Below are 13,785 nucleotides of genomic sequence, written 5' to 3'. Positions count from 1 at the left end.
CATGCGGTGCTGGAGACGGAGGGTTTTGGGTGAGACGGTGACGGGTGTGGGTACAAACTGCACCCTGGGGTGCTGTAAAAACAGCGACTGCAGTGGGATATTTATTAATTTGCCTGCACGAATACCACTGTGGCTTCTCTTGCCAGGATGAAGACGGCGTCGTGTCAGTCATGGTAAAAACGTGCATAAAAACAGCACAACCATTCCAAGGATCCAGCCCCGAGATCGCCTTGGACTTGATAATCTTGAAGGTCTCTTCCAACCAAAATGATTCTATATGGACTCCCCAGTCTGGCATGGACTTTCCGTAGGGCACCTTCTGTTTTATTTTGTCCATATTAGATCGTGTTCTTGCCCTGTTACTCCTTATACTTGTGTCCTAGAGTGTGTTTTTACATTATTGCAGTTGGAGCAATTCCTGTTTTCTGCTGTTAACGTAGCTACAGATCAGTCAGGGGTGAAGCATCTTCTAAAGTTGTGTGGACCACCCTGCTAAGAATCTGTCAAATCCCTCTGCGATCATATTGATTGAAAAGTGGGATTTTCATGCCGTAGGTATTTTTTGTTTCTAATAAAATTTTGATCTGAATCAGACCCAAGTCTGATTTATTTTCTTTTCTTTAAATACCACACGTGTGAGATCCCACAAACACGTTACAAAGAGCTACGGTCAGTCCAAAAATGAAGCACTTCTTTTAATGATTTCCAGCCCTTGGGGGAACGTGACAGCCTCGGCAGCTTCTCTGCTGCTAAAAGCAGCCAATGACAGGGGCAAAACTGCCAGGATTGCCCTTTTTTTTTGCTCTCTGTGAGTTTCTAAGCTCTTTGACTCCATCCTTGAGATCCCAGAGTTTCAGACTCTTTACTTGGGGGCTTGAAACCCAGGATGGTTGGAGCATTGAGTACCTGCAGACAGAAAGCCCACAGTTCCTTGACAAAAGCCTCACAGATCCAAGGAATTTGCGGCCTCCCTTGTGATATTTCCAGGAGTTTCAGTTTGGGAGGTACTGTCTAGGAAAACAGCCAGAAAATCATGCATTTGGGGGTCCAAACATCTGGGAGACCCCCTGGAAAACCCAGCAGTACTGGCAGAACTTCATTGTTTTCCCCATTTCGCAAAACATCTCAGTGTTTCCTGACCTCACTCGGGTTAGAAACACTTCAACTGACTTCCCTGGTCTTCCCATCAAGCCCTTTTAAATGGTTTATATATTATTAAAAAGCACCATGGCTCATTAGCAACAAACAAAGACGATTGCTCAGGCTTGCTGACACTTCGTAATGTCTCCAGGGTTTCCTGCTTCCCCATCCTTGGCTGCTGCACCGGTCAGAATGATCGATTATTTTTCTGTTCCCTTCACTAATAAGCTTTTGCTACATTGGGTGCTCACTCCTTCGCCTTTTATTTGCTTTTTTTATGCTTCAAAGAGAAGGGGGGAGCTGAGGTTGTTTTCCTGCCACAGTAAATGTGCTGCACCTTGGTTCCTGAATGTATTAAAGCCACAGAACAAATTGCTTCTTTTGAACTGCTCCGGTGTAACAGTAAAACCAAAATGTCAGCTCATAAAGCATTTTGAGCTGTTCCTTGTAGCCTGGCACCTCTGGGAGGGCAGTCTCGTCTGGGCTGGTGAGTATTTAACATCCTTTTTATGGTTAAAACTCCAAGGTAGGTTCTGGGATGAATTGTCTGGCTGAGGAGAGTTCTCAGTCTATTGAGTTCATAGTTTAATTCTTAGGGGATGGGGGCAAAAACGTCCAGGTCACCTCAACATGAAGCTCGAGATGCAGTTGCTGGATTTCCCTTTCTTTCCTTTGCGTGGTTCATCCTTTGGTTGGTTCATCCCAGATGTGTTGCTGGACCAACATGCTGAGCTCCTTGTTTGCAGGTTGGTATATTCTTCACAAGTGATCCCCATCCAACATCTAATAGTATAATTCACTCCTATCAAAGTAAAAATTAAATACGCTCTCAGCTATAGTGCAAAAGCTTTTCCTTACTGCCCAAAGCTTGTCTGTTCTTTGCCGACAGCAGCAGGTGCTCTAATAAAAGATATTACTTCTACCTACAAACATCGTCTTGCTTCTTCCAGTGTTATTTTGACTTTTGGCTGAAAGAAGAGATCTTTTCACATCATGGAAACACTGTTTCTGCCCCAAAAGTGGACTATGGGGTGGTGGTCTTGTCTCCTCTAGTAGAAATCTGTAGCACTTCAAGTTTTGAATAAGCCCTGCCAGCGTTTTGTAGAACAGGGAATTTAGGAAACCAGATTTATTTAGTAGTTTGCCACTTTTCGCAGCCCAAATATGCAGCCAGCCATTTGCTTCCCCAAAGGATCATAGATCTTTTGTCTTTGCTTTCGGAACACGTACAGTGGTGGGGGAAACCAGAGTATGAGCTCCTGAATGAAAACTTCTCTTGTTTCATTTCAGATAAACATTTTTTGAGCCTGTTAGTGGCAAAATCTGACACAGCACCAGGGACTTTGACACTTTGACACAGGCAAAATGTTATTTTTCAAAGCTGAGCTTTCCCGGAAAAGCTTTCTTGCTCTCTTGTTTTCTAAAGCACAACTTTTTCTGAGAAGTAAACCGATCATGTTCTCAGCACATGGGAAGTAAATCGATCAAAACAATTTTGTCTATTTTCGTAATCAATACATATGTGATGAGTGCCAGGAAAAGGCAGATAATTCTGGCATAAACACTGATGTATCGAGGCTCTAGGGCTTCTACCGTGCCCGGTCCACAGGGGGTGTGAATCTGTCACAGAGCAGTTACTGACCTTTGGCTCAGCCCAAAACTGCTTGTACACTTAGTGCTGCAAATGCCTGTAAAAACTGCTGGACATCAGTGGTGGTGGAGCTGCCACACAGATATTGTGTGACTATCTCTGAAACAGAGCAGCCAAGGTAGCATGTTTAATTTAAGCGTCTCCAAGATGGTGAATTCTGCGGTCTTGGCAAATTTTGAAAGATGCAAACAGAGCAAGATAACAGAATCATAGAATCATAGAGTTGTTTAGCTTGGAAAAGACCTGTAAGATCAAGTCCAGCCATTAACCCACCACTTTCACTACCCCATGTCCCTGAGAACCTCATGTCCGTCTGTCCAACCCTCCAGGGACGGTGACTCCAGCACTGCCCTGGGCAGCCTGTTCCAATGCCCCACAGCCCTTTGGGGAAGAAATTGTTCCCCACATCCAACCTCAACCTCCCCTGGGCAACTTGAGGCCGTTTCCTCTGCTCCTGGCGCTTGTTCCTGGGGAGCAGAGCCCGACCCCCCTGGCTCCAAGCTCCTTTCAGGCAGTTCAGAGGTCAGAAGGTCTCCCCATAGCTCCTGTTCTCCAGCTGAACCCCCCAGGTCCCTCAGCCGCTCCCATCACACTTGTGCTCCAGCCCCTCACCAGCTCCGTTCCCTTCTCTCAACTCGCTCCAGCACCTCAAGGCCTTTCTTGGCGTGAGGGGCCCAGAACTGCCCCAGGATTGGCGGTTTGTCCTCCCCAGGTCCCAGCACAGGGACGGTCACTGCCCTGGGCCTGCTGGCCACACCAGTGCTGGTCCCAGCCAGGATGCTGGTGGCCTCTTGGCCACCTGGGCACACGCTGGCTCATGTTCAGCCTCTGGCACCAACACCCCCAGGTCCTTTTCCAGCTGCTCTTCCCCAGCCTGCAGCGTCCATGGGGTTGTTGTGACCCAACTGCAGCACCCAGCACTTGGCCTTGGTGACCCTCAGACAATTGGCCTCAGCCCATTGATCCAGATCCCTCTGTGGAGCCTCCTGCCCTCCAGCAGATCAACACTCCCACCCAGCTTGGTGTTGTCTCCAAACTTACAGAGGGAGCACTCGATCCCCTCACCCAGATCATTGATAAAGAGATTAAACAGAACTGACCCCAGTGCTGAGCCCTGGGGACACCGCTCATGACCAGCTGCTGTTTATATTGAAATTCATTCACTTTAAAAATAACTAAACTGCATCACTGATGGATTTTTAAGTGTGTTCGAATGGTTAAGTCTCTCACCTTAAATTGTCACATTCTTGAGATTATGAGTTCCATCAAAAACTTCCAGGTCCCCCAATTATCCCACCCACTCCCCTCTGTAGATATTTTCTCAGCAATTTCAGTTATTTGCTAAATGCATTGCATTTTTGCACCTTGCACCTTCTCGTCTTAGTGTTTCAGAAACGCTCACTGTTTCTCTGGATGGAGCACGAAACATTCCTGCTGTCTGAAACATTTCATTTTCTTTGAGGTGCATGAGCTGGTTTTCTCACCTACAAACGTTTCTCTGACCTGCTCAGATTGCGGCTCCTGTTCCAGACACGAGATACAAGACACTTCTCTGCTGCTGATCTGGCCTTTCTCCTTTTTGTCACTTTTTAAACTCCCCCCTTTTTGTCTCCTTTTATTTTTTCCCTGCCAAGTTTTATTTGGGTGATTTCCAAAGCAGAACACATTGATCAAGCAGCACTGGTGCTAGAACGGCCCTTGTGTGTTGCTACTTGTCAAAAATGGTAAAGGCTAAAAACTCCAGGCGTATTTTGGGGGGGAAATGGGGGAAAGTATGAAATAGCTTCATTTATTTTTTTAGCCCTCTCCCCCTTCCTCCTGCTCATTCCTTAAGATCGTTAAACTTGACATCTCTTTAAATGAGCTGGAAGAACTTCAACCTGAAGCACTTTTCCGTGTTGAGAATCTCTCCACGTTGGATACGTCTCTCCACGCTTTAGGCGAGTGAACGTGACTTTTCAAAGGTTGATTGATGGGTTCTCATCGAAATGTTCTTTCAATTAAAATAACTAAAACACACGCAAAGAGAGGTGATTATTTTTTTACTGTTTTTACTCATCCAGAAAGTGAATCAGGGCTATTTGTATTAAAATGTGTGACAGGTTTTCTTCTTTTAACTGACTTCCCTCTGTATGTTTAATCCTGATCCAGGTTGCCCCTGGAAGGTGACACACCAGTGAGCTCAGCTTGTCCTCCCTGCTAAGCTGTGCCAACTCACTCACTCCTTGCAAATCTTTTCATATTTTCTATGATTTAAGACTGGGTTTGCTCCACCTCATGCCTTGAGATGAAGAACTAATGCACTAATTCACTGTACCCTCAAGGCGTCAGAGAATCGTTATCGTTAAACATCTAAACTATGCATTCGCCCCAGGTAGAGCTTGTTGCTTTAAAAGCCTTTGGTGACAAGAAAATTGAAAGGGAATAAATACATCTTTAGGTATTAAAGGCTTTTGCAAGTTGCAGCATCACAGTCTACCTCCCAGACCTTCCTTTGTTCAGCACTGGAGTTTTGATTCAGTGTGTGGTAAAGTTTGGACACAAATTCACTTTTCCTTCAGTGAAAGTCAGGAAAACCATCACTAACATGTTTTTATGTCGATATTTTGTCCATTATTAATGTTTCTTGAACCTCTGTTGCTTCTGGCTCCCACATCATGGGAATCACAGTTCTTTCTGACCACGTGGCGTCAGGTTTCAGGTTCAATGTACTGCAGGACATGTGAGATTTTGAAAACTAGGCCTACCTGGCTCTTTGCAAGAAGTCTTGTGGTAAAGACCTTTGAAACCACAGCACTCCTCAAGTAACTTGACATGAGATCGTGGGGGCTCCAGTAAGGTCTTGGGAAGTTGCTCCAAGATCCTTTCTGAGAGGGCTAGAAATGTTCTACTACCTTAAACTTTTTTTCTTCCCGCATTGAATATACCCGTGACTGGTTCTCATCCATCATTGCCTGTGAAGTGGCTCTGTCTTCAACTTCTTTGCTTTTACAGTCTCCAGGAGTGTCTTCAGAGAACAGAGATGGTGTCTATGTCCACCTGATTTATAGCTCCACCTGTGACTTCCTTCACTCCTGTAATGGAGATCGATGCCGCATCATGCCACAGGATTGGGACTCCTTAGATTAGTGGATGGAGGATTTATCCCACCATTTAGTTTCGTTCCAGTATAAGTTGGGGAATGACCTATTAGAGAGCAGTGTAGGGGAAAGGGACCTGGGGGTCCTGGTGGACAGCAGGGTGACCATGAGCCAGTACTGGGCCCTTGTGGCCAGGAAGCCAATGGTACCTGGGGTGGGTTAGAAGGGGGTGGTCAGTAAGTCAGAGAGAGATTCTCCTGCCCCTCTACTCTGCCCTGGGGAGACCACACCTGGAATATTGTGTCCAGTTGTGGCCCCTCAGTTCCAGCAGGACAGGGAACTGCTGGAGAGAGTCCAGCGCAGGGCAACAAAGATGCTGCAGGGAGTGGAGCATCTCCCGTGTGAGGAAAGGCTGAGGGAGCTGGGGCTCTGGAGCTGGACAAGAGGAGACTGAGGAGTGACCCCATTAATGTTTACAAATATGTAAAGGGTGAGTGTCAGGAGGATGGAGCCAGGCTCTTCTCGGTGACAACCAATGGTAGGACAAGGGGTAATGGGTTCAAACTGGAACACAAAAGGTTCCACTTGAATTTGAGAAGAAACTTCTTCCTGGTGAGGGTGGCAGAGCCTGGCCCAGGCTGCCCAGAGAGGTTGTGGAGTCTCCTTCTCTGCAGACATTCCAACCCGCCTGGACACCTTCCTGTGTAACCTCATCTGGGTGTTCCTGCTCCATGGGGGGATTGCACTGGATGAGCTTTCCAGGGCCCTTCCAACCCCTGACATTTTGGGATTCTGGGATTCTGTGATATTAGGATTTTTTTTTCACGTAAAGGTTTGTCAGGCGTTGGAACAGGCTGCCCAGGGCAGTGGTGGAGTCACCATCCCTGGAGGGGTTGAACAGACATGTAGATGAGGTTCTTAGGGTCATGGTTTATTGCCAGTGTTGTGTTAATGGTTGGATGTGATAATCTGAAAGGTCTCTTCCAACCAAAATGATTCTATGATGAGCACAGTCCCTGGCATGGGTTTAGCCCAAGCAAACTATCACACTCCCAAATAATACACAGATCCAGTCTGGGACAAGCATGGACCAAGGAGCAGGCAGTGTAGCTATGGCTCCTATTTAGTGATGCGGGTATGAAGATAATTTAGCTCTTTGGACAGAACTTATATTTTACCTGTTGGCCTTGGAGCCCAAAGACATTTCTTCAGCCCACTTATTCAATAGCATAGGCATGGGCTGAGGAATTTAGTTGGCCAGGTCATCAACAATCTCATGTCCTTGTTGTCTCTGTGGAGACCCCACAGATGTCCTGCACTTCAGGGAACTCTCTTCAGCAGAAGCCTTGGGGGCAGTAGATTACTGCAAACTTCACAGATACAAGTCAGGGTAAAAAATTGCAATGTTCTCTGGGCCCCCATTGACAGAACGATGTTGGTGTCTCAGCCCTTATGAGACCCAAGAGAACCTGTGCATGAGAGAAAGGGCTGGGGAGGACCTGGCTCCGTTTGCTCTGAGAAAACTCAGTTTATTCTCTTGATGTTCCATTGCCTGGAATTTTTCTGTGCCTGGGTCCTGGGTTCATGTGTGTGGGTGGGGGTAATAAAAAGGGGCCGTAGGCAATCTAGACAGAGGTGGCCTCCTGAAGACAATCAATCTTTGTTAAATAGGCCAGAGCCAGCAGCTGGGAGATGAGCTGGGAAAGGAGCTATCTCTGGGTAGTACCAGATTTAACCCTTCTGCTGGCAGTACAGCAGCTCCTGTGCACCTTTTTTTCACCGAAATGAACAATTTGAGATTTATTTCTTCTTTTGTATAGGATATTTATGGTGGGCTTTTGTGCTGGTGAGGGTGGATGTATTATGGATTATGGCTGGACATGAGGAAGAAATTTTTACCATGAGTGTGGTGAAGCCCTGGCCCAGGTTGGCCAGAGAGGTGGTGGATGAACCATCCCTGGAGACATCCCAGGCCAGGCTGGACGGGGCTCTGAGCAACCTGAGCTGGTGAAGATGTCCCTGCTCATGGCAGGGGGGGCACTGGATGAGCTTTGAAGGTCCCTTCCAACCCAAACTGTTCTATGATGCTGTGGATCATCCTTGTTTGCCTTGCGGGGTGGGGAATGGGGACAATGGTTGGAAGGCTGCTGGGGGTTTCTCAGCAGGGCTGTGCTTGCTCCTAGCACAGGATGCTTAGTCTTCTCTCCAGTTGTACATGAATTACAGTCTGACCCTTGTCTCCCGGGCTCACGTAAAACTTCTCTGCAGTTCAACCTCAAGAGAAAGCTATTTGTTGACTGTATGAAGGCTTGACCCCTTGCCATCATCTCTGACCTGTATGGGAGGGAGCTAAGCTCAGCTTTCTTGGGCCACCAGCCACGCTTTGCTCTTGTGGACTTGCTTAGCTGTAAGGTCTCTGAAGAAGGGCTGATTTCCAGGGGTTCTAAATATCTGCATTTATTGCTGGGCCAACATCTCATTTGCGTTTATTGCTGGGCCAAGGTCTGGGTTGAACTGAGCTGACTGTTGTGTTAAGAGATGCTCATACGGATCTTCAAGGTTTCTTTATGGCCCCTCATGCCAAGACAGACCTCGAGGTGCTGGAGCGAGTTGAGAGAAGGGAACGGAGCTGGTGAGGGGCTGGAGCACAAGTGTGATGGGAGCGGCTGAGCGACTTGGGGTGGTTCAATGTTATTTCTGATCTTGCCTTTGATGTACAGTCGATGTTCCCAAACCTTAGAGATGGCAATGGTGATATGAAAGAAACAGGCAACATTTCTCCCAGATTTTAAAACCTTTTAGTGTTGTTTCTTATAGAAGAATTGAGCGGCAAGAAAACTAATGAAAGAACGTCACATTTTCATGCAGCATGGAGTAAACCTGTGGAACTCGTCACCATAGGACATTGGGAATGCTAAAAATTCATAGAAGAAAAGTTCGTGCAGGGTATCCAATGCAAAGACATTTCCAAGATGCGCTTTGTGCCTCAGAAAATCTCTAAGCTATAGCTCACAGGAGGCTGGAAAGATGGAGGTGTCTCCATGTGCTTGTCCTGCTCTTAGACCCTTGTTAACCATCTGATGTTGGTCGTTATATGAAGCAAAGACTGCACTGGACCTGATACTGCAGCTCTCATGTCTTTCTTCATGCTTTGCTCTCAACATCTGCTGTCTTTGCATAAATATTTCACTGGCAGCAGCTGCAGCTCTCTGGCAGAATGAAAGTCAGCAGGGTTGACTCTCAGCGATCTTAGTTTTCCCGGAGTCTGCAGGATTTTCAGTGTGTGTCTTCCAGAGAGGCTGGAGTTTTCATCATCTTCCCTTTTCAAGCTTCGTCTCAGTCTTTGGCAACGCTTCAGAGGAGGAATCAGCCCAAAATGCGTTACAGGTGCGTGGGATGCTGAGTTTCATACGCTCCCCTTTCATTTTGTCTCTTATGGACGAGGTAAGTGAAAATGGAAGAGCTATATTGTAGTCACCGTGGGTCATGGTCCAAAATGAGGAGATGAGGTAATGTGACTTATTTTGATTCAGACTACTGCAAAAAATATTGCGAAGGGGGAAAGTGAGGGCTATTCTGTGTCTTGTTATTGTCTCCATGCTGGAGTTTTATGTTGTGACCTTCTACTGAATTTTCAGTGTTGTAAATCCTACTTTTAGCAAAACGTACTTGGAAAAATGCAAAAAAGAGGAGAGCTGTGACGTCCCCTAAAAATTATTCAGGATGCTTGGATTCAGGAGACGTGTTCGGTGTGATGCACATTTAGGGATAATTGGCACTCCACCTCTTACACTGGATGTAATCCTACACCCTAATATTTACAGGATAGGTAAAATCTGAAGTGAAGGCTTAAAAATCTCATGTAATAATTATTGATTATTTGTAATAATCATTGGCTATCCTTTCTATCTGCATAAGTCAGAATTGCAATCTATGTGCAGCTCTTAGCTGCACCTGGCTTGCGGTTGGTGTCCTGGACTGAGGTTGTGTTTGGTGGCTGTCACCAAGGCTGGGACAACACTGGTGAGTCTGCAGGGTCCCCACCTGTGGGGAGGAGCAAACCAAACCCACCAGGCTGCCCTGGAGCCGTTCAGCGTCCCCATCTATCTATGACCGACTGAGGAGAGGCCAGGGATGATGGTGCCATCTCCCACCCTTCATCTGTACAAGGTATGTGGCCAAACGGCTCTTGATCGTGTGCCAAGTTTGATACATGGCACCTAGTTTGTTGCCCCCTTTCTTTCTTTTCCAAGGTAAGCAGTCTCAGCCTGATGGTGTTTGGTGACATTAATGTCTTTTATCCCTTTTTTCGTCACTACCGTCCATTTAATTCATTGTTGCGCAGCCACAACCATTTCTTTGCATGGTAGAGTGACACTGAGAGTCACTGGATATTAAGAAAAGCCCGGAAAGGGCTTTTGGGCACTGGAACAGGCTTCCCAGGGCAGTGGTGGAGTCGCCATCCCTGGAGGGTTGAACAGACATATAAATGAGGCTCTTAGGGACATGATTTAGTGCTAGATTTAGGTTATGGTTGGACTCAATGATCATAAGGGTTTCTTTCAACCAAAATGATTCTGTGACTCTAAGCGGTGACCCCAGGAAGGTTGATAACAGGGACACCCTTTCTCTGTTCAAGAAACAGACAAGACAGCAAGAAACCACTTATTCTTTTTCTTCTCAACAGCTTATTCTAATTCTGATAATATGATCCAGAATAAAGTGACACTTCACCACATGCAGGTTAGAGGGAACATTAGTTTGGCTGATGGTTTTGGGGGTCTTTTTAGAGCATGTCCTCATCAGTCGCTGTGTTAAAGCACCACTATCTTTTCTGCTAATAATTTAGTTTGTTGATGCTGTAGACATGCCGGTATCTGAGAAGACTATTCAGTTGTTTGTATGGGAGTGCAGCGTCTGTCAGTAAACTCGATAGCTGACCTGTAGCCCTCCTTGCCAAGGTAAATTATCTGTAGATCAATCACTTTGAGTTTACTGTTACCTTTAAGTGCTTCCAGAGGATCATCGGGTTGCAGGTGTCTATGTGCAAGTGTGAAATAGAAACGCCAGCCCAGGTGAAAGGTGAGGATTTGCTTCTTCTGAGAGACATCTCGAGTGAATGCAGCTATGACAGGAATCCGTGGTGATTAGGGGCTCCCTTTTGCTCCTGAAAAAATGAATAGTGCTGAGTGGAGCTACCCAGCCTGGTTATCAGACCACTTGGACATCCCTTCACTAGTTGCACATCAGCGGGATGGGCACCAAAGTGCGGAGGTGTGAGTATCGGAGATACTCTTGGGATATACTAAAAAGCTTTTCCTTTCCTTCCTTTGTAAACTGCAGGTTCTCTCATCCAAGAAAAAGTTACGGTGATGATTTTTAGGTAGGGCTTTGCTTGCTTTTTAGAATACAAGGGACTGCACGGCACTGCCCTGCACACTTGCTTACTGCTGCATGGCCCTTGTACGCTGCTGCTGCCCACACTTGAAATGAAATGACTTAAATGAAATGAAGATGAAACAGAGACTTCCCCCATGCCCACGCCTTGGAAATAACACAGAACACGAGTGGTCTGCAGGAGGTAAAGGGAAATAATCTCCTGGGATATATCACAGTATCACAGTATCACAGTATGTTTGGGATTGGAAGGGACCTCAAAAGATCATCCAGTCCAATCTCCCTGCTGGAGCAGGAACGCCCAGGTGAGGTCGCACAGGAACACGTCCAGGCGGGTTTTGAATGTCTGCAGAGAAGGAGACTCCACAACCCCCCTGGGCAGCCTGTTCCAGGCTCTGTCACCCTCACTGAGAAGAAGTTTTTTCTCAGATTTAAGTGGAACCTCTTGTGTTCCAGCTTGATCCCATTACCCCTTGTCCTATCATTGTTTGCCACCGAGAAGAGCCTGGCTCCATCCTCATGGCACTCACCCTTTATATATTTATAAACATTAATAAGGTCACCCCTCAGTCTCCTCCACACTAAAGAGCCCCAGCTCCCTCAGCCTTTCCTCACACGGGAGATGCTCCACTCCCTTAATCATCTTTGTTGCCCTGCGCTGGACCCTCTCCAGCAGTTCCCTGTCCTGCTGGAACTGAGGGGCCCAGAACTGGACACAATATTCCAGATTCCCTTGCCATAGATACCCCAGCAAGATGGGACTGGGAAAGCTGGACACACATCCCATTTCAATTCCTGGCAATACTTGGTAGCCCACTTCACTGTCATCTCAGGCAATTGGACACGCAGCAGATGTTAGAAATTGGGAACACGGCAGTGACGAGGTGGTAAATCCCAAGACTGCACAGGGAGAGCAATGCCGGGAGAGTAACATGATGTTTCCTCATGTGATGGCAGCATCTTCTGCTTCCTGGTGGTGTGTTCTCTGTTAGGGACATCTAATCTAAAGCAGTTGGGTGGTTTTCACCAGATGAGGATGTGGTTATGGTACGTACTGACTCTGTTCATCCAGATTTCAGCAGGGCAACACAGAAACAGTTGGTAGAAGCAGAAGGAAAACCTTGTCTTACCCAGATGTAGATGGTTCTCCCAGCCTTGCAAGATGCTTCAAGTCCAGAAAGTCACTGTCTTTCAAGTCCAGAAAGTCACTCTCTTTCAATTCCTACCACCCACAAAGCTCCATGAGTCCTAAAAATGACAGCAACTGGCAGATCAGAAGAGCAGGGGATAAAATATGCATTAGATCACGGCTTGCCTGGGAAGTACTTTTCTGAGTCCATTGAAAACAAAGAAACAACCTCTAAACATCTCCAGACATATATGGACCAATTACTAAGACCATCAAATTCTCCCTGAATTTTACTGAGGGCTCTGGCAGTTTGACCTTATCCATCAAGATCTCAAAATGAATGGCGGCTGAAGGAAATTCTGTTTCCAACATGAGTAGATGTTGAAATGAATGTAGCATGGCTGGTCACTCAAAAAATGGACCTGTCAGCATGAAACTGTCAGCAGTCCAAGCCTGGAAGGCAGCAGCACACACTGCCAAGTTGCCTCAGATGGAAGCCGTGTATAATTTGATTGTATTTTTATTTTTTAGAGCAGTTTTTTAAAAAATTCTACATCTTGGCTGAATGTTAGGTAGGTTCCAGCAGTTTATTTAATTTTGAAAATAGATGTAGAAGACATGAGCACCTTTATCATCTGAAGGGGGACAGGGAACAGAACCTTTCACCCTTCAGAGCTGTTGTGTCGGGAGTCACTGGGCTAAAAAGAATCCCAAAAATTGGTGATTAGCATCCTAGTAATTAGTATCCTTGCTGTCATGGACAATACCCACTGAAGTTCACCCACAGATTGACATGGAAAGTGCTGGAGTGAGTTTTACCCCAACCACTGTTGATGGATGGCGTGGCAAACCCACCATGCAACACAGTCCCACTACTGTCCCACTGTCCTGTTCCTGCTCCCTCTGGGCTTTTACTGACCACAGGCTTATGTCTCAGTAGGAAGCATTAAGCCCCTTCCAGTACAGCTGGTTAGGGTGAGTGATGGGCTAGGCTGGGCTTAAATACCTGTGAATCTTCAGCATGGCATCCTCCTTGGAGATGTCTAACCTGGTGGCAAAGACAAGAAAGCAGAATAAAACACTACAGCTTTGGGGTGTGGAGCATCATTCCCATACCATTAGGTACTTTGATGTTAACACCAGGCTGAGAGATAACAGAGTGTTTTCTTTCCATAGTGGCCAAACCGCCAATCCTGGGGGCAGTTTTGGGCCCCTCATGCCAAGAAAGGAGTGAGGTGAGAGAAGGGAATGGAGCTGGGGAAGGGGCTGGAGCACAAGTGTGATGGGAGCGGCTGAGGGACCTGGGGGGTTCAGCTGGAGAACAGGAGCTGAGGGGAGACCTTCTGATCTCTGAACTGCCTGAAAGGAGCTTGGAGCCGGGGGGTCGG

Source organism: Streptopelia decaocto (assembly GCF_964273445.1).
Source record: "Streptopelia decaocto genome assembly, chromosome: 1".
Lineage (NCBI taxonomy): Eukaryota > Metazoa > Chordata > Aves > Columbiformes > Columbidae > Streptopelia > Streptopelia decaocto.
This window is presented reverse-complemented; position numbering follows the sequence as displayed.